We start from the raw sequence: 19549 nt of genomic DNA on the forward strand, positions 1-19549 counted from the left end.
AGATTCACAGCCAGATCTTACAGGTGAGAAAATGCATACCCTTTTACAGAGTTTCTCCTATTAACTAAAGGAACTACAGAACTCAGGGGTGGAAGAGTTCAAGTTCACCAGTCCCCTTCTCCGACTAGATACTAGATTTCTCATATTTGTGGTAGGTGATGATCCACAAGATACTTCTGTGCATTTGCAACGACAACCTTTTAAAGGTTTGATGCCATGCAGTAGAAGTTTTCCTGGAATTTTTTTAAACTAAAAAGTGCTTTAAACTTCACACTAGAATTCTTAGAAAGGAAATTTATAGAACCCGTACTGAGGCTTCCTATTAGAACTACATCAAAAAGAATATGAACCACCATCTCCAATTGATGGTTAGAAAGGAACATGCTGGAGGTAAAAATGCCTAGGTTTGATTCCCAGCTGTGCAATTCTGCACATATTACTTGACTCTTCACATATAAAATAAAGACGAAAGTAGAGGCCACCTCAAAGAGTTGTGCAAAGATAATAAAATAAAGTTCTTAGTACAATGCCTACTAAATAGTTCCTCCTCTATAAATTCATCATTCAACAAATACATATGTGCTACCCTTTGATCATTTTTAATATTATTGTTCTCTGTCATTTTTCTTACTATACTCTAAGGGATTTATTAGTTTTATCACCATTTTCAAAGAACTAGATTTGTATTAATCTTTTATAGATTTTTTTTTAATGTTGGTTTTTCTTTTCTCCAGTAACATCTTTTATCTCTATTTTTCTCTTCTTGCTTTCTTTGGTTATTTTTTTTTCTAGATATAATTTCTGCCTCTTTTCCTAGACTAAGTATTAGTTCTCTGATTACAGCTTATACTACAACCCGTAGGTTTGAGTATATTGTGTCTCCTTCCATTGTTTCCTGGAGTTTTCAATGTTCGTGTTGATTTTCTCTTTGATTCTGAATAAAAATAATCTGAGAGTGAATTTCTAAATTTTCACGTAGTTGAAATTCCTTTTGGTCATCTTTTGGTTTTTAGATTGTTGTATTTATTTGAGAATACCTTTTAAGTTAAGAATCACCTCTACTGGGCACACAATATATTGCTTAGATGCAGCAGAACTCTTCCACATAGCAGTATAGTCTAGCAAACTCTAGTGTGGTCCAGAGAGGTGGCGTCCACTAATTTAATGTTAAATTTATAGCATCAGAGAAAGTGAGCAGTGAAACATCTTCTGCTTTTGACCAAGAGCAGAGGTTTTCTAAATAAATTGAAGGGTATTTCAACCATCCAAAGACAACTTCATACCTATATAATGTAACAGAAAATACTGAGCAAATATAAGTGTAGAGTGTATTATTCAGCAAGATGAACATCTCTGGAGGCAGTTGTGGAAGCCCTAGTTCTACAGATGTACCTAATGACTTTAAGGAACTTTGGACAAAACTAAAAGAGTATCATGATAAAGAAGTACAAGAGAAGCACAAAGACTAGAAGAATTCTTCACCAAAAATCAACAGCTGAGAGAGCAACAGAAAGTTCTTCATGAAACCATTAAAGTTTTAGAAGATTGGTTAAGAGCAGAATTATGTGATCGCTGTGCAGTAACTGAAGAACATATGCGGGAAAAACAGCAAGAGTTTGAAAACATCCGGCAGCAGAATCTTAAACTTATTACAGAGCTGATGAATGAAAAGAATACTCTACAGGAAGAAAATAAAAAGCTTTCTGAGTAGTTACAGCAAAAAATTGAGAATGATCAATCGCATCACGCAACTGAGCTTGAATATGAAGAAAATGTTATTTCAGATTCACCAATAACAGCCTTCTCATTTTCTGGCAGTAACCAGCTACAAAGAAAGGTGAGTCTCCATGTCCAATACATAGAACAAACACATACTAAATCGGAGCTGTCTGTGTGTCCAAATGAACTGAGAAAAGTTTCAAAGTCATCAACTCATCCACAACGTAATGCTAATGAAAATGAAATTCTAGTAGCTGACACTTGTGATCAAAGTCAACCTCTAATGGCTAAAACACATGGGACAAGCAGTTATCCCACTGATAAGTCATCTTTCAATTTAGCTGCAGTTGCTGAAACACTTGGACTCAGTGTTCAAGAAGAATCTGAATCTCAAAGTCCCATGAGCCCTCTTGCTGATGACTTCTACCACTGTTTGGAAGAAGATCACAAGAAACAGCCTTTTGAGGAATATACAAGAAATATTGAAGATAATTTAAGATTTTCAGATTCTACTTCACAGTCTCCTCCTCAAGAATTCACTACTCGGGTGTCATCTCCTGTATTTGGAACTACCTCTAATATGAAAAGTAGTTTATGTTTGAATACAAGTTTATCCCCTTCTCTTTTAGAGACTGGGAAGAAAAAGTCTGAAAACAGCCCCTTTCACCAATACTTCTATTTCTAGATCAGATAAAACTAGATCAAAATCTGATGATAGTACCCTTTACACACATCATAGTCTCGGGTCTGATGTGAACAAGATCATTAGCCAGTAATCTTCTAATAAACAAATACTTATAAATAAAAATATAAGCGAACCAACTGGTGGACAGGGTGGTACTGATCACATTAAAGATGCTATAACTGGTAAACATTTAGAGGTCCAGAAATCATTAGGAGGCAGAACATCCAAAAGGAAGAAAATGAAAATGAAATAAGCTGCCCCCAAGCATCTTTTGATAAAGAAAATGCTTTTCCTTTTCCAATGGATGATCAATTTCCCATGAATGGGGACTATGTAATGAATAAACCTCTGGATCTGTCTGATAGATTTTCAGCTATTTAGCGTCAAGAGAAAAGCCAAGGAAGTGAGACTTCTTTTTTTTTTTTTAGCCCGGGGCTGGGTTTGAACCCCCACCTCCAGCATATGGGGCTGGCACTCTACTCCTTTGAGCCACAGGTGCCACCAGAAGTGAGACTTCTAAAAACAGACTTAGGCAAGTGACTATTTATGAGACTTTGAAGCCCATTTCCAAGGGTTCTTCCTCAAGCCATAAGGCCTTGAGTGGGACCTGCGTGTTGTCCAAAGATTCCCCAGAGAAGCCTCATTTGCAGGAGTGCATTATCCTCCAGCCCTTTGGTAAATTCTCTCCAGACAATAAACCACCATTACAAATAAAAAAAGAAAATCCTGTCTTCAAAATCCCTGTACATCCACATAAAAATTTGGAGGCAGAGAGTCTTTTTGATGACATGAAGTGTACTGGTTCTCACGAGCCAATAAAAATAGAAGTCAGGTCAGTCTGTGCAGGATGTGAACTTGCATCAGTTCTTCAGTTAAATCCATGTAGAATTGCTAAAGCAAAGCCTCTGCAAAACAACCAAGACATATCCTTTGAAAATATCCAGTGGAGTATAGATCCAGGAGCAGACCTTTTTCAATATAAAATAGATATTAATGTAATAGATACAAAGAATGGCAGTCAGTCAAGATTAGGAGGAGAGACAGTGGATATGGACTGTATGTTGGTTAGTGAACTGTGCTTTTAAAAATGAAGAAGCAACAGCAGAAGGGAGAAAAAAGTCCAAATGAAGAAAGAAAAATGAATGATAGCTTGGAAGATATGTTTGATCGGACAACGCATGAAGAATATAAATCCTGTTTGGCAGATAATTTCCCCCAGGTAGTAGATGAAGAGGAAGAATTAGCTGCCGCCACCAAGAAATCATACACTCATGGTAATAAACAAGATAAAATCAAGCAGAAAGCATTTGTGGAGCCATATTTTAAAGATGATGAAAGAGAGACTAGCTTACAAAATTTTCCTCATATTGAAGTGGTTCAGAGAAAAGAAGAGAGAAGAAAATTGCTTGGCCACACATGTAAGGAATATAAAATTTATTATACAGATATGCCAGCAGAAGAAAGAGAAAAGAAGTTGGCTTCCTGTTCAAGACACCAATTCCGCTACATTCCACCCAACACACCAGAGAATTTTTGGGAAGTTGGTTTTCCTTCCACTTGTATGGAGAGAGGTTACATGAAGGAAGATTGATCCTTGTCTCGTCCAAAAAGATGGTAGCCTTACAACACAATGTTTTCTCCAAAAGGCAGGGAGCAGAAGACATAGATGTTGAAGCAAAAACAGGACACAGGACAGTTTTTTCCTTTTTAGTTGTTTATAGTTAAAGTTAGTACTAACCACTGATTTTTTGATCTTCTGTAAATCTGCAAATTGATTTATAAATCATTTTTCTGTTGAAAATGTTTCTAAATGGTATTTACCCACCACACAACTATTTAAAATGTAGATGTGTTTGTGATGTTTCTTGTTTTTTCACCTTTGAAACAATAAGGTGCTTTCATTTTGCACTCTGACTTAAGAGTTATTTACTTTATTCGGTGATACCTAATACAGTTTTTTTCTTTCTTTTTTTTAATTAATTAATTTATTTTTATTATTAAATCACAGCTGTGTACATTAATGCAATCAAGGGCTGCAATCAAATGTGCTGGTTTCATATACAATCTGAAATATTCTCTAATACAGTTTTGGAAAAAAAAAAAAAAAAAGAATCACCTCTACTGGCTCAGCGCCTGTGGCTCAAGTGCTTAAGGCACCAGCCACATACACCTGAGCTGGTGGATTCAAATCTAGCCCGGGCCTGCCAAACAATGACGGCTACAACCGCAAAATAGCTGGGCATTGTGGCAGGTGCCTGTAGTCCTAGGAGTTGGAGGTTGCTGTGGGCTGTAATGCCATGGCACTCTACCCAGGGTGACAGCTTGAGGCTCCGTCTCAAAAAAAAAAAAAATCACCTCTACTTAAAAAAAGAAAGTTGTCTTAAAAGTCAGTTAAAATTGTCATCAAATAGAACCTTTTAAAATTAATAAATCTGATAACACCCATAATAATTTCCAAGAAAAATTCCACATGCAATAGAGCCTCAAGTTTAAGAAGTATGGAACAATGAGTAAAATCAAAAGAAAGTACCTGAATGTCTGGGCATTCAATCCTTATTGCTTTATTATAAATTTTAAATATCAAGTAGGAATCAGGCATGATGGGGCATTTTAAAGTATTCCCATTTTCTTATACATTATTATTCAATCCTTTTTTTTATAATGTCTTCATAATATTACCCTGTTTCCCCCAAAATAAGACAGTGTCTTATTTTAAGGTGTGCTCCCAAAGATGCGCTAGGTCTTATTTTCAGGGGAAGGCTTATCTTTCCTGTAAGTAGGTCTTATTTTCGGAGGATGTCTTATTTTCGGGAAAACAGGGTAGCCAGTCCAGGAAGTTTTCTGAGAGTAAAATTACTAAGAACTCAAGGGCTGAAGCAGAATACTGCATGTAAAAGGAGACCAGCAGACTGGTTTAGAATCAATGCAGATGGCTAAAGTCAAACCTATAGTTAAATATATATGCAGGAGAATCTCTGTAACTGACCACCTCCCTAAACTGACCCCTTCCTTAAGTTGACCTAATTTTCACAGACCAGGCTTGCACCACATGTACATATCAGTACAGTAGGCCTAGTTCCTTATATTACCACCTCTTTGTTGACTAGTTTGTTAACGTCCCTGGGGTGGGCAACTTATTGAGGTTCTACTGTATATATACATATCTGTATATATATATATATATATATATATACATATACATATCTGTGTATATGTATATATATATACATACACACACACATAAATAATACACCACCTAAATATTATGTGAGAGGTATCAAGAGAAGGCAACTTTCTTACTGTGGTAATTCTGTCTCAAGAAGAAAAAAAATGCAGGAACAAATGGATTAACTTCCAAGACCCAGCTAACAAGGTACAGAGACTTTCGCATTGGTTCTGGATCCAGGCATTTACTTTTAATCCAGAGCTCTTTCCAGTTTTTTTGTAGGATTATGGAAAGGAAAGACTAATTATTTGCACAACTTTGGGCATGTGGTCCTGATTGAAATTTAGTTTCTGCATCTGATAAACAGCTGTGAGATGACAAAAAGCCTGATGACATAATCTGTACAGTTATTTTAGCTTTCGTATTTCATAGTTTTGTGGGCTAGTTAACATATGTCTACTCTAAGCATTAAAAACATATTAAAACTATCCAATCACAAATAGCAGGGCTATGAGAGTTTGATATGGGTTTTGATTAAACACATAGCACCTTAAAGGATTACTTAATAAGGCTAGCATTGAAATAATCTTGTCATTGATAAATCTCCAGCTATGAAGATTAATCATATCAAAAGTTATTTTGTGATGCAGAAATTTGATTTAACAACCTAAAAGAATAAAAAAGAAAGTCAACTGAGACCCAAAAATGGGCCAAGAAATATCTACTAGGTGTTCTACATGTGCTAAATAACTGGAAATCATACAAATGAAAATCACAGACCTTCAGCTTCTAATAGATGCTGCTAGTTTCCTGACTATATCCCTCAGGTCTTACTGCTACTTCAGTTTGCTCCTGCATGAACATTAACCAGCAATACAGTATCGTATCTGCATCTCTTAATTTAAGAGTTTCTGGCTCATCGCCCTTAGTTCAGTGGGTAGGGTGCTGGCTACATACACCGGGGCTGGCGGGTTTGAACCCGGCCTGGGCCAGCTAAACGACAATGATAACTACAACAACAACAAAACAAGCCAAGTGTTGTGGTGGGCACCTGTAGTCCCAGCTACTTGGGAGGCTGAGGAAAAAGAGTTTGAGGTTGCTCTGAGCTGTGACTCCACAGCACTCTACTGAGGGTGACACAATGAGATGCTGTCTGATTGAAAAAAAAAAAAAAATGTTTTTAGAGCTGTGGAAGGCTGCGTTGCCTCCACACAGAAAACCAACAGTCAGCTTGTTCATCCCACAGGCAAGATATGTGTTTCGTATCATTTCCCAGAATTCCCAGAGGTGTCAAGGCCAAGTTGCTGATAGCAAACACTACCTTCATGATCCTCCTGACCATGAATACCTCCTTCCCCCATTCCCTATTCATGTTTTCTGCACCAGCCAAATAAACTACTCACACTGAAGTCCTTGTCTCAGGATCCTCTTCCGAAGGAAACCAAACTAAGAGTACCAGGCATAGGTTGATCACATCATGCAAATAACTCTTCAAATTATAGTCTTGTTCCTCACTGCCACTTAACCATACACTCACATTCTTTGCCCAAATTGAGAAACAACCTTAACAAGAATTTTGTATATCCAATCCAGAAAGTAATAACATTTGCCTGGGAGCAAAGAAAGTGGCACACACTTTTTTCACAGGGGAAGATATTATAGCATGAGGGATGAAAGCATGCCCTTTCATTACCATTTTTCTATTCTTAGACAAATTTTGAAGATAAAGACTTGGAGGAGCATATTTTATCAGGGAAGGTGAGCTAAGGGTACATTCTGCTGAATACTGCTGAATATTAATTCTCAATCTGAAAGCAAAATTCTGGCAGAGACATGCCAGGCATATATCCTTAGCCTGGAATAGTGGCTGGAACACAGTAGGAGCTCAGTACATATCTATAAATGTATACTGAGAACCAAAATGGACTAGGCAGGGCTTAGCAGTGGTTCTCAACCTTCCTAACGCTGCAAACCTTTAATACAGTCCAAAGGGGTCACGACCCACAGGTTGAGAACCACTGGCTTAGAGGCTAAGAAAGAGAAAATTAGCTGCTAGAAGTAGCTGGCAACTCCAGGAAGAAAATTTAAAAGGAATTTCAGTGTTTCCTTCCAATCCAGCTCAGAGAATTAGGAAAGAAAACCACTTGTTCAAAAACTCCATGTGTGGTGTCTTTCAAGGGTTCAGTGATAATGACAGAAGAATGTGGTGGAGATTCTCCAATAGAACCAAAAGGAAACTTCCATTGTACCAATTACATTTTCAATATGAAGTCCAAACCAAGGCAAGCTTTAAATGTTACCTTCTAGGTACTAAAGAATTAATTATTGTTACAATACGGTGAAAATAATCCCTCCCCAAAGGTCTGCTTTCGTTATCTCTGAATCATTTATGAGCAAACAATGCATTAACATGGATGTTGATTTTATCTGATTTGACCTTTATGGAGCCACTCACAGCAATAGGCCAGATTTTTCATAAATGTATGCTGATTGAAAAAATGAAAATTTAATGTCTGACTGAACCCAGATTTCTTACTTAACCCCCATTATAAAGAATCTGGTCTTCTTTTTCTCATCCTCATTCATTTTCCTCTTCTCTGTTATCTTTCCAAGGGCAGTTCTCTTGGTAAACTCAATCCCTGGGATCTCTAATTCTAAATTTGGAGATTGGGTACAGTGATATCTGATAGGAGGCAATAGGATGCTTCAGAAAACAACAGACACACAATTTGGGGAGGAAGGCAGTCAGCAAAGTCAGAGAATGAAAGCATCAGGACCGCCCAGCCCCACGGTATGTGAAAAGTTGGACATGAAAGGGGCTCTTGTATGTATAGTGTTGTTGTTTTCTAATGTTGTGATTCAAACATAAATCATTCAAATGCTAGTCTGAGAGTATAAACTTACAGTGAGGGTAGGATGGACAGTCTGGAATACTAGGCTAAAATGCCTTGCCTACCCTATTTCTCTCCAGAACCTATACACACTGGTGCCAATGGGACACCAGAGAACAGCAAAATAATTTTGAAATACTTCATTAGATAACCCAAACCACTAAACAGGCATTCATCTATCATTTCCCAATCAACAACAATATCCTTTCTGTGTCTAAAAGATAGATGTTTAAAGAGTAAGAATGTGTATGTTCTATCTGGGGAAATGTGGTAATTTTATTTCAGGCTTATGTATACCATTAAATTGCTGAGAATCATGAAGACCTAAATTACACATGCAAGCTATTTCATGCACTGGCATCTCTGGTAGGAAGAAAGCAGCCATCAAATCAGTCAGCCCAAATCACACTCGATATTGACAAGGAGGCTGCCTATAGGATCATTTTAAGAAATAACTTTCTGCTCCTATTAGCTACTGATTATCCTCTAGCTTCAGTTCCAGAAGCATGCCACCAGACAAGTCTCCCAAAGTTTGTATTTAAAGGCTATAATTTTTTCCACTGTTTATATTCAAGTCAAAGATTTTTTTTTCAAGGAGTGAGACTATAAAGAAATTGGAGCCATAGCTGTTTGCATCTCTTTAGCAGAAGTAGTCATCAAAGCAAATATTTACTGTTTGGGTTGTTGAACATAGACATGTGGACAGAAGTTTAATATCTGTGCAATCTGTTTTCAGTGCATTAGCCATTACATTACAAACAACAAACAAGACTCCTTTTTGTTTAAAATGTGTTCCACAAGTTCCAAATCAATCTTGATCAACAGACTATAGTATAATTTGGTGGTTCAGAGATGAGAAAATTATGAACACATTTCAATTAAAATTGAAGAAAAGTTCAGAGAAGACAACTCATCTGGATTATGTATGTGATAATGCTTCTGAAAAGTATTTAGGAGTCTTCCAAGTCTGAACAAAGAGTCTTGATCAACTTTGCCAAAAAATATAATATAGAGCAATTACTTTTATAAAAGCTAAAGACAACCTTCTATTTTTTATATAACAAATTCTTGAAACATATCCAAATGTTAAATATGCTTGCTGTGAGCTATGATGCCACAGCACTCTACCCAGGGTGACAGAGTAAGACTGTGGCTGAAAAAAAAAGTTGAATGTGCAAAAATAAAATGATCCTTTTAGTCATAGTTCCACCAATTCAAATCTTAAATTATTTGACAGTCAGCAGATATTTATTGTTTGCCTATAATGTGCCGGACTATGATCTAGGGTCTGGGAATGCAGAAGTCAACAAAAGAGGCTACAGTCCCCTTCACACTTTTAAATGATGGAGTTAATAAGGAGGACTGAAGGAGGAATATGTTAGAACAGGAGAAAGGTTAGAAAGAAAAAAAAAAAGCACAGAATGGAACATGAATTATTAAGGGATGACATTTTAAATAGGACCAGGTGAGATGTCACTGAGAAGATGACCTTGGATGTTGACTTGGAGGAGGGGAGGGAGTAAGTCAGGCAAACATCCCTTCAAAGAAGGGGACTTCCGGGAATACCAAGTGCAAAGCTCTGAGACTATGTCTGATGAGAGGAGAGAGGTGCAGACAGCAGCACAGAGAGATGAAGGATGAGGGGCAGATGGGGTCAGGGAAGTAATGGGGTGTCTGGGAGGACAGACAATGAAGATCTTTTAGTTTATAGCAAGAACCTTAGGAAAAATGAGAAGCTGCTGGAGAACTTTAAGAAGTAATATCATCTGGTTTACATTTGATAGAAATAATAATAATTCTTTCTTATAGGTTTACTATAAAGATTAAATAAGAATTGATATAAAATGCTTCTTATGAGGTATGGCAAAGGGTTAACATAAAATATTCACTGCTGTGATTATTTTTGTTATCTACACAAAGACTAGAAAAGCATAATCAAAAGTGAAAGTCATTTTACAATATTATACATTATATTTCTTATTTTTTTAAGTTTTGCTTTTATCTTTCAAAAATTAAACAACAGCCCAAGGGTAGAAAGAAATAATAATGAGATGCTTTGGTTCAAAGATCAAGTGAAGATAATCTCTGAAACAGTAAAGTCTTTTTTTTTTTTTTTTTAAGAAGAACAAATATTGTGGAAGAACAATATTAAAAGTACAAAAGAGAGAGATATTAAATTTTCCAGGTAAATCTCTCAATATTCTAGAGACATAAATAAATTAGACATCTTTTGGAAGCAATTTGAATCTATGTTTCTTCTAATTTGGGGCCGGGAAGTGGCATGAAAAGATATTTAGATGACTTTTGACAAAGAGTTGTGCTCAAAAAATATAAAGAATTTGTTGTAAATAGATTCCAGGTAAACTACTGATCGACCTCCCTGCCTCCTGAACAAGATCACTGAAATAAAAAAAAGCAAACCAATAGGTACTATTGCCTATTTAAGCATTCAGACACAAAAATTAATGTGGTAGCTGGACTTTTGAGAAAAAAATAAACAAATCCTGTTCAGAGCACCATGAAAACGAAGTACATCATATTTTCCCCCTATAAATCATCACAGGTGTACAATAGGCACAAACGATATAAAGAATGGAGAAGGTTTATGATTTGAACTTTCATAGAACATTGCAGGATCTCATTTTAAGCAGAGCCCAAAGAATGGTACATTGTATCTTTCATTTTTATACCATTTTAAGTATTTCACTTTTAAAAAAAGCATGTATTGATTACCTATTATGTGCAAAGAGCTGTGGAAAATAGAAAATTGTGTAAGACATGGTTCTTGCCTCCCAAGAAACTCACATTACGGCCAAGGACAAGACACAGACTATATTTCATTGAACATTTCACCATCAATTTAAGTTAAATCAAAGTAATAAGTTTATGCAAAAGAAAAGAAAATAATGAACTGTGCATGGAGCTTTTAAGGATAAACTTAGATTTCAGAAACATTAAAATTTGAAAAAAATGCAAGCCTTAATATATGAATCAGGTATGTAAATATCTATTTAAGAAGCGTAAGTGTCAGGAATGCCTTTGGAAATATCAAGGTCCCAGGGGAGCACAAACAAAAAGGCATTAATTACCACTGGGTCAGAGGGGTTAACAAGCCCCAGAAGCTGTTAATATTTCAGCTGGGCTTTAAAAAACAAACAAACAAACAAAAAACCCCAGAAATTCTATAATTGGAAATGGTGGGTAAAAATGCATATTCCACTCTAGGGGAAATGGTGGGAAAGAAGTGCACTCCAGGCAGATGGAATACCATCTGCAGAGGCACAAAGAAACAATTCCTTTTACAAGAGAGCAGCCATAAACATAGATTAACAGAAAAAGGTTGATATTAGTCTCCGTGTAGAGGAATTTAAGTGTCAACAAATGATTGTAAATAATTGCTCCGCCAGAGACCAGAAAGTTCTCAAAGTAACGAACAATTGTTCTCACATGCATGGAGTGGGAAAATTTACAAAACAGCAATCTATGATGAATGGTAGAAAAATTCAGCTGCAGAGTGGGATACCAGTAAGCAATCTTTCATCATTATCTTGGGAAGAGCCTGAACAGGGAAGCTAAAAGGTGAGCTGGAAAGTAAAGAATGTGTCTCTTCCTTCATTGTGCTTTTATTACCTGATCATATGTGATACACAGTAATGTGACACAGGAAGAATTATTATTCCAGATCAGATGAAGAAGCCAAGATAGGAACAGCAACTTTTTCCTTTCCTTGTTTTTTTTTTTTTTTTTTTTTAACTGTATCTAGGGAGAGACAGAATCAGCCACAAAAGCAGATCCATTGTTTTCTTCCCAGGACATCACCTAACTGTTAAGTAAATTTCTGATCATGAATTAAAGAATTAATGTTTTAGGATAAATTAGATGTTACATTTTTAAAGATAAAAACATTAGAGAACAAAGTATGCAGTGCTTCACCAAATTTAAATTTTGCTTTTATCTTTCAAAAATTAAACAACAGCCCAAGGGGAGAAAGAAATAATAATGAGATGCTTTGGTTCAAAGATCAAGTGAAGATAGTCTCTGAAACAGTAAAGTCTTATGTTTTTTTTTAAGAACAAACATTGGGCAGCGCCTGTGGCTCAGTCGGTAGGGCGCCGGCCCCATATCCCGAGGGTGGTGGGTTCAAACCCGGCCCCGGCCAAACTGCAAACAAAAAATAGCTGGGCGTTCTGGTGGGTGCCTGTAGTCCCAGCTACTCGGGAGGCTGAGGCAAGAGAATCGCTTAAGCCCAGGAGTTGGAGGTTGCTGTGAGCTGGGTGAGGCCACGGAACTCTACCGAGGGCCATAAAGTGAGACTGTGTGTCTACAAAAAAAAAAAACAAATATTGTGGAAGAACAATATTTTTTTTTTTTTTTTATTGTTGGGGATTCATTGAGGGTACAATAAGCCAGTTACACTGATTGCAATTGTTAGGTAAAGTCCCTCTTGCAATCATGTCTTGCCCCCATAAAGTGTGACAAACACTAAGGCCCCACCCTCCTCCCTCCATCCCTCTTTCTGCTTCCCCCCTCCATAAACTTAATTGTCATTAATTGTCCTCATATCAAGATTGAGTACATAGGATCATGCTTCTCCATTTTTGTGATGCTTTACTAAGAATAATGTCTTCCACTTCCATCCAGGTTAATACGAAGGATGTAAAGTCTCCATTTTTTTTAATAGCTGAATAGTATTCCATGGTATACATATACCACAGCTTGTTAATCCATTCCTGGGTTGGTGGGCATTTAGGCTGTTTCCACATTTTGGCAATGGTAAATTGAGCTGCAATAAACAGTCTAGTACAAGTGTCCTTATGATAAAAGGATTTTTTTCCTTCTGGGTAGATGCCCAGTAATGGGATTGCAGGATCGAATGGGAGGTCTAGGTTGAGTGCTTTGAGGTTTCTCCATACTTCCTTCCAGAAAGGTTGTACCAGTTTGCAGTCCCACCAGCAGTGTAAAAGTGTTCCCTTCTCTCCACATCCACGCCAGCATCTGCAGTTTTGAGATTTTGTGATGTGGGCCATTCTCACTGGGGTTAGATGATATCTCAGGGTTGTTTTGATTTGCATTTCTCTAATATATACAGATGATGAACATTTTTTCATGTGTTTGTTAGCCATTCGTCTGTCATCTTTAGAGAAAGTTCTATTCATGTCTCTTGCCCATTGATATAAGGGATTGTTGGCTTTTTTCATGTGGATTAATTTGAGTTCTCTATAGATCCTGGTTATCAAGCTTTTGTCTGATTGAAAATATGCAAATATCCTTTCCCATTGTGTAGGTCGTCTCTTTGCTTTGGTTATTGTGTCCTTAGCTGTACAGAAGGTTTTCAGTGTAATGAAGTCCCATTTGTTTATTTTTGTTGTTGTTGCAATTGCCATGGCAGTCTTCTTCATGAAGTCTTCCCCCAGGCCAATATCTTCCAGTGTTTTTCCTATGCTTTCTTTGAGGATTTTTATTGTTTCATGCCTTAAATTTAAGTCCTTTATCCATCATGAATCAATTTTTGTGAGTGGGGAAAGGTGTGGGTCCAGTTTCAGTCTTTTACATGTAGACATCCAGTTCTCCCAACACCATTTATTGAATAGGGAGTCTTTCCCCCAAGGTAAGTTCTTGTTTGGTTTATCAAAGATTAGGTGGTTGTAAGATGTTAGTTTCATTTCTTGGTGTTCAATTCGATTCCAAGTGTCTATGTCTCTGTTTTTGTGCCAGTACCATGCTGTCTTGAGCACTATGGCTTTGTAGTACAGACTAAAATCTGGTATGCTGATGCCCCCAGCTTTATTTTTGTTACTAAGAACTGCCTTAGCTATACAGGGTTTTTTCCGGTTCCATACAAAACGCAGAATCATCTCTTCCAAATCTTGAAAGTACGATGTAGGTACTTTGATAGGAATGGCATTGAATAGGTAGATAGCTTTGGGAAGTATAGACATTTTAACAATGTTGATTCTTCCCATCCATGAGCATGGTATGTTCTTCCATTTGTTAATATCCTCTGCTATTTCCTTTCTGAGGATTTCATAGTTTTCTTTATAGAGGTCCTTCACCTCCTTCGTTAGGTATATTCCTAGGTATTTCATTTTCTTTGAAACTATGGTGAAGGGAGTTTTGTCCTTAATTAGCTTCTCATCTTGACTGTTATTGGTGTATACAAAGGCTACTGACTTGTGGACATTGATTTTATATCCTGAAACATTACTGTATTTTCTGATGACTTCTAGGAGTCTTGTGGTTGAGTCTTTGGGGTTCTCTAGGTATAAGATCATGTCATCAGCAAAGAGGGAGAGTTTGACCTCCTCTGCTCCCATTTGGATTCCCTTTATTTCCTTGTCTTGCCTAATTGTATTGGCTAGAACTTCCAGCACTATGTTGAATAGTAAAGGTGACAGAGGACAACCTTGTCTGGTTCCAGTTCTAAGAGGAAAGCTTTCAGTTTTACTCCATTCAGTAAAATATTGGCTGTGGGTTTGTCATAGATAGCTTCAATCAGTTTTAGAAATGTGCCACCTATGCCTATACTCTTCAGTGTTCTAATTAGAAAAGGATGCTGGATTTTATCAAATGCTTTTTCTGCATCTATTGAGAGGATCATGTGATCTTTATTTTTGCCTCTGTTAATATGGTGGATAACGTTTATGGACTTGCGTATGTTAAACCAGCCTTGCATCCCTGGGATGAAGCCTACTTGATCATGATGAATGACTTTTTTGATGATAAGCTGTAATCTATTGGCTAGGATTTTGTTGAGAATTTTTGCATCTATATTCATGAGTGAGATTGGTCTGAAATTGTCCTTTTTGTTTGGGTCTTTTCCTGGTTTTGGTATCAGGGTGATGTTTGCTTCATAGAATGTGTTGGGGAAGATTCCTTCTTCCTCAGTTTTTTGGAATAATTTCTGCAGTACAGGAATAAGCTCTTCCTTGAAGGTTTGACAGAATTCTGGAGTGAAGCCACCTGGACCAGGGCATTTTTTAGTTGGAAGTTTTTTATTGTTTCTTTGATCTCAGTGCTTGAAATTGGTCTGTTCAGGAGGTCTATTTCATCCTGGCTAAGTCTAGGGAGAGGGTGTGAGTCCAAATATTGATCCATTTCCTTCACATTGCCAAATTTCTGGGCATAGAGTTTCTGGTAGTATTCAGAGATGATCTCTTGTATCTCTGAGGGATCAGTTGTTATTTCCCCTTTATCGTTTCTGATTGAGGTTATTAGAGATTTTACTTTTCTATTTCTAGTTAGTCTGGCCAATGGTTTATCTATTTTATTTATTTTTTCAAAAAACCAACTCCTTGTTTCATTAATTTTCTGAATGATTCTTTTGTTTTCAATTTCATTGATCTCTGATTTGATTTTGGATATTTCTTTTCTTCTACTGAGTTTAGGCTTAGATTGTTCTTCTTTTTCCAATTCCATAAGATCTCTTGTGAGATTGTTGATGTGCTCTCTTTCTGTTTTTCGAATGTAGGCATCTAAAGCGATGAATTTTCCTCTCAAAACTGCTTTTGCAGTATCCCACAGGTTTTGGTAGCTTGTGTCTTCATTGTTGTTATGCTCAAGGAAGTTAATGATTTCCTGTTTTATTTCTTCCTGCACCCATCTGTTATTCAACAGAAGATTGTTTAATTTCCATGCCTTTGGGTGGGCTTGAGCATTTTTGTTAGAGTTGAGTTCCACCTTTAGTGCCTTATGGTCTGAAAAGATACAAGGTAAAATTTCAATTCTTTTGATTCTGTTGATATTTGTTTTGTGTCCCAGGATATGATCAATTTTGGAGAATGTTCCATGGGGTGATGAGAAGAATGTATATTCTTTATCTTTGGGGTAGAGTGTTCTATATGCGTCTATCAAGCATAGTTGTTCTAGGGTCTCATTTAAATCTCTTACATCTTTGTTTAATTTCTGTTTGGAGGATCTGTCCAGCTCTGTAAGAGGTGTGTTAAAGTCCCCTGTTATGATGGTATTATCAGATATCATATTGCTCAGACTGAGTAAGGTCTGCTTCAAGAATCTGGGAGCATTTAAATTGGGTGTATTTAGAATTGAAATGTCTTCTTGTTGTAGTTTTCCCTTGACCAATATAAAGTGACCATCTTTGTCTTTTTTGACTTTAGTTGCTTTAAATCCACATGTATCTGAAAATAAGATTGCAACTCCTCTTTTCTTCTGAATTCCATTTGCCTGAAAAATTGTCTTCCAACCCTTGACTCGGAGCTTTAATTTGTCTTTTGAAGCCAGGTGTGTTTCTTGCAGACAGCAAATGGATGGCTTGTGTTTTTTAATCCAGTCAGCCAATCTATGTCTCTTCAGTGGGGAATTCAAGCCATTAACATTTATGGAGATAATTGATAAGTGTGGTAGTATTCTATTCGTCTTATTTGGTGAGAGTCCATTGCTTAGTTTTATCTTTTGCATCAGTGTGGAGGTTAGGTTCTGTCCTTTGATTTCTGAGTTCTTACTTTGCTGCTGATCCATTGTGGTGGTCAGTGTGCAGAAAAGGTTGAAGTATTTCCTGTAGAGCTGGTCTTGTTGTGGCGAATTTCCTCAATGTTTGTATATCCGTAAATGATTTGATTTCTCCGTCAATTTTGAAGCTTAGCTTAGCAGGGTAATTCTGCTGGAATTCTTGGCTGGAAATTGTTCTGTTTAAGTAGATTAAAGGTAGATGACCATTGTCTTCTTGCTCGGAAAGTTTCATTAGAGAAGTCTGCGGTCACTCTGATGGATTTGCCCCTGTAGGTCAACTGGCGCTTACTCCTGGCAGCTTGGAGAATCTTTTCTTTTGTCTTGACTTTGGACAGGTTCATCACAATGTGTCTTGGAGAAGCTCGGTTAGAGTTGAGGTGACCCGGGGTCCAATATCCCTCTGAAAGCAGTGTGTCACACTCTTTGGTGATGTTTGGGAAATTTTCTTTTATAATATTCTCTAGTATGGCTTCCATTCCTCTGGGGCATTCTTCTTCCCCTTCTGGAATTCCTATAACTCGTATGTTGGAACGCTTCATAAAGTCCCATAATTCTGACAGTGAACGTTCTGCTTTCTCTCTCTTCTTTTCTGCCTCTTTTACTGTCTGAGTTATCTCAAGAACTTTGTCTTCTACCTCTGAAATTCTTTCTTCTGCATGGTCTAACCTGTTGCTGATACTTTCCATTGCATCTTTAAGTTCCCTAATTGACTGTTTCAGTTCCTTCAGGTCTGCTATATCCTTTTTATATTCTTCATATCGTTCATCTCTTATTTGATTCTGTTTTTGGATTTCCTTTTGGTTATTTTCCACTTTATTAGCAATTTCCTTCATTGTTTCCATCATTTCTTTCATTGTTTTCAACATGTGTATTCTAAATTCCCTTTCTGTCATTCCTAACATTTCTATACTGGTGGAATCATCTGCAGTAGCTACCTCATGGTCCCCTGGTGGGGTTGTTCTAGACTGGTTCTTCATGTTGCCTGGAGTTTTCTGCTGATTCTTCCTCATGAGTGATTTCTTTTATTTGTTTCCTTGCCCTAATTTTCCTTTCACTTCCTCTTGCTCTTTAAGTTCTTGTGCCTGTGGACTAAGGGTTACAGGACCAGAAGGGTGAGAAGGTTGAAGAGCCAAAAAAGGGGATGGAAGAAAGGAGGACCGAGTGATAAGAAAAAAAGAAAGATAGAGAAAGGAGAGGGGGTGGGTATAAGGAATATTGACAAAAAGAAGAGAGGCACAGAAACAGGGAGACAGGGCAATATAGGTGTACAGTAGGGTACTTTGACACAACCTTAAAAATCCCCACCTTCTGGGGGTGCCCAGTTGCGTGGTTCCCTTGAGGTCAGCAGCTCTTTGCTAACCTGATCAGACACAGTACCCCACCTCCACCAAGTAGAGAGGAAAGACAAAAATGCTATAAATCAAACCAAAACAAGCAAACAGAAAACTTTACGGGGATAAAATTGGGTGAAAAACCAAATGATATCGGTAGAAACACTAGCAAAAATGAAGTTGAAGTTATTAAAAAAGGCAGCAATGGGAAATTATAATTAAACTAGGAAAATTGAGAAAGAAAAAGGGATCTGTGTGGAAAAGATTGAAATTAAAAAAACAAAAGAACATCAGCAACGTCAAAATAAACAAACAAAAAAAACAACCCAACAGAAAAAAAAGAAGAGAAAAATACACAACCAAAAACAAAGCAGTTTGTATATGTTATTGAATATTGTCTGGGCAACACGTGGTCTTCTGGGGTATGAGATGTTAGTCACAGTTCTGATACGACTGGAGGCTGCTGATTTCTCAAACCCCAGCAGGTAGACACCCTAAATCTCTCTTCAGCCTACTTAAAAGGCACTTTGAACTTGTAAACTTGCTGAGCAGAAGCTTTCCCATCTTTCTTGCTGGAATCGCTGCTGAAGTGGCTATCCACTTACCCAGTGTGCCAAAACCGGTCTCACTCTGCCCCTGAGGGTTAGGGCTGCAAGGCGGCTCAAACCCCACCCGTAGGCTACTTGGTTGCTGGGTTACCAGCTCCCACCCGTTTCTAGCTCTGCGACCCTGAGGGTGGAGCTTGCCGGGGCAGATCACTGACAATGGATCCGTGTGACCCACTGCCAAACACTATTAGCTCCGTCTGGCTCAGCGGCTCAGACTGGGGCCCTAGACAACGGCCGAAGTTCTCCGCACTCCTGCTCAGGCCTTCCCCAAGGCAGTTCAACTCAGTGCCAAGTCCAAGGACATCAAAACAGTTCACAGGTAAGGCCTTTCTGGTTTGCAGTCTCGCTGGTACTGAACTTACAGTTGTGGGCGGGTTTAGACGGATTGAACACACGCGACCACTTGCCTGTTTTCCACTGTTTTAGTCCTCCTCTTGGGGTCCAGAAGTCTCTCGCTGACTCCCTGTATCTTCATAGGAGTGATGATAGGCAGTTCCCACCAGCCAGAGATGCCTGGAGTCCTATCTCCCCAGACTCACGGTGCCCAGATGCAAGGAAGCTGTTACTCGGCTGCCATCTTGCTCTGCCTCACACAGGTGTTTCCGGAAGAACAATATTAAAAGTACAAAAGAGAGGGGTAGTAACTGCGGTGACTCAGCAATTCAATGTCATTCAATTGTTAA

General features: G+C 37.7%; 1 pseudogene across 1 annotated transcript; it reads left to right on the forward strand.

The window, feature by feature from the left end:
• The first annotated feature begins 1257 nt into the window (after positions 1 to 1257).
• LOC128568883 (DNA endonuclease RBBP8-like) lies at positions 1258 to 4070 on the forward strand (annotated as a pseudogene). Its single transcript, XR_008375239.1, has 2 exons — positions 1258 to 2807; positions 2900 to 4070. The product of XR_008375239.1 is annotated as a DNA endonuclease RBBP8-like (transcript).
• Positions 4071 to 19549: the final 15479 nt, after the last annotated feature.

Source organism: Nycticebus coucang, chromosome 17, assembly GCF_027406575.1.
Source record: "Nycticebus coucang isolate mNycCou1 chromosome 17, mNycCou1.pri, whole genome shotgun sequence".
NCBI classification, from domain to species: Eukaryota; Metazoa; Chordata; class Mammalia; order Primates; family Lorisidae; genus Nycticebus; species Nycticebus coucang.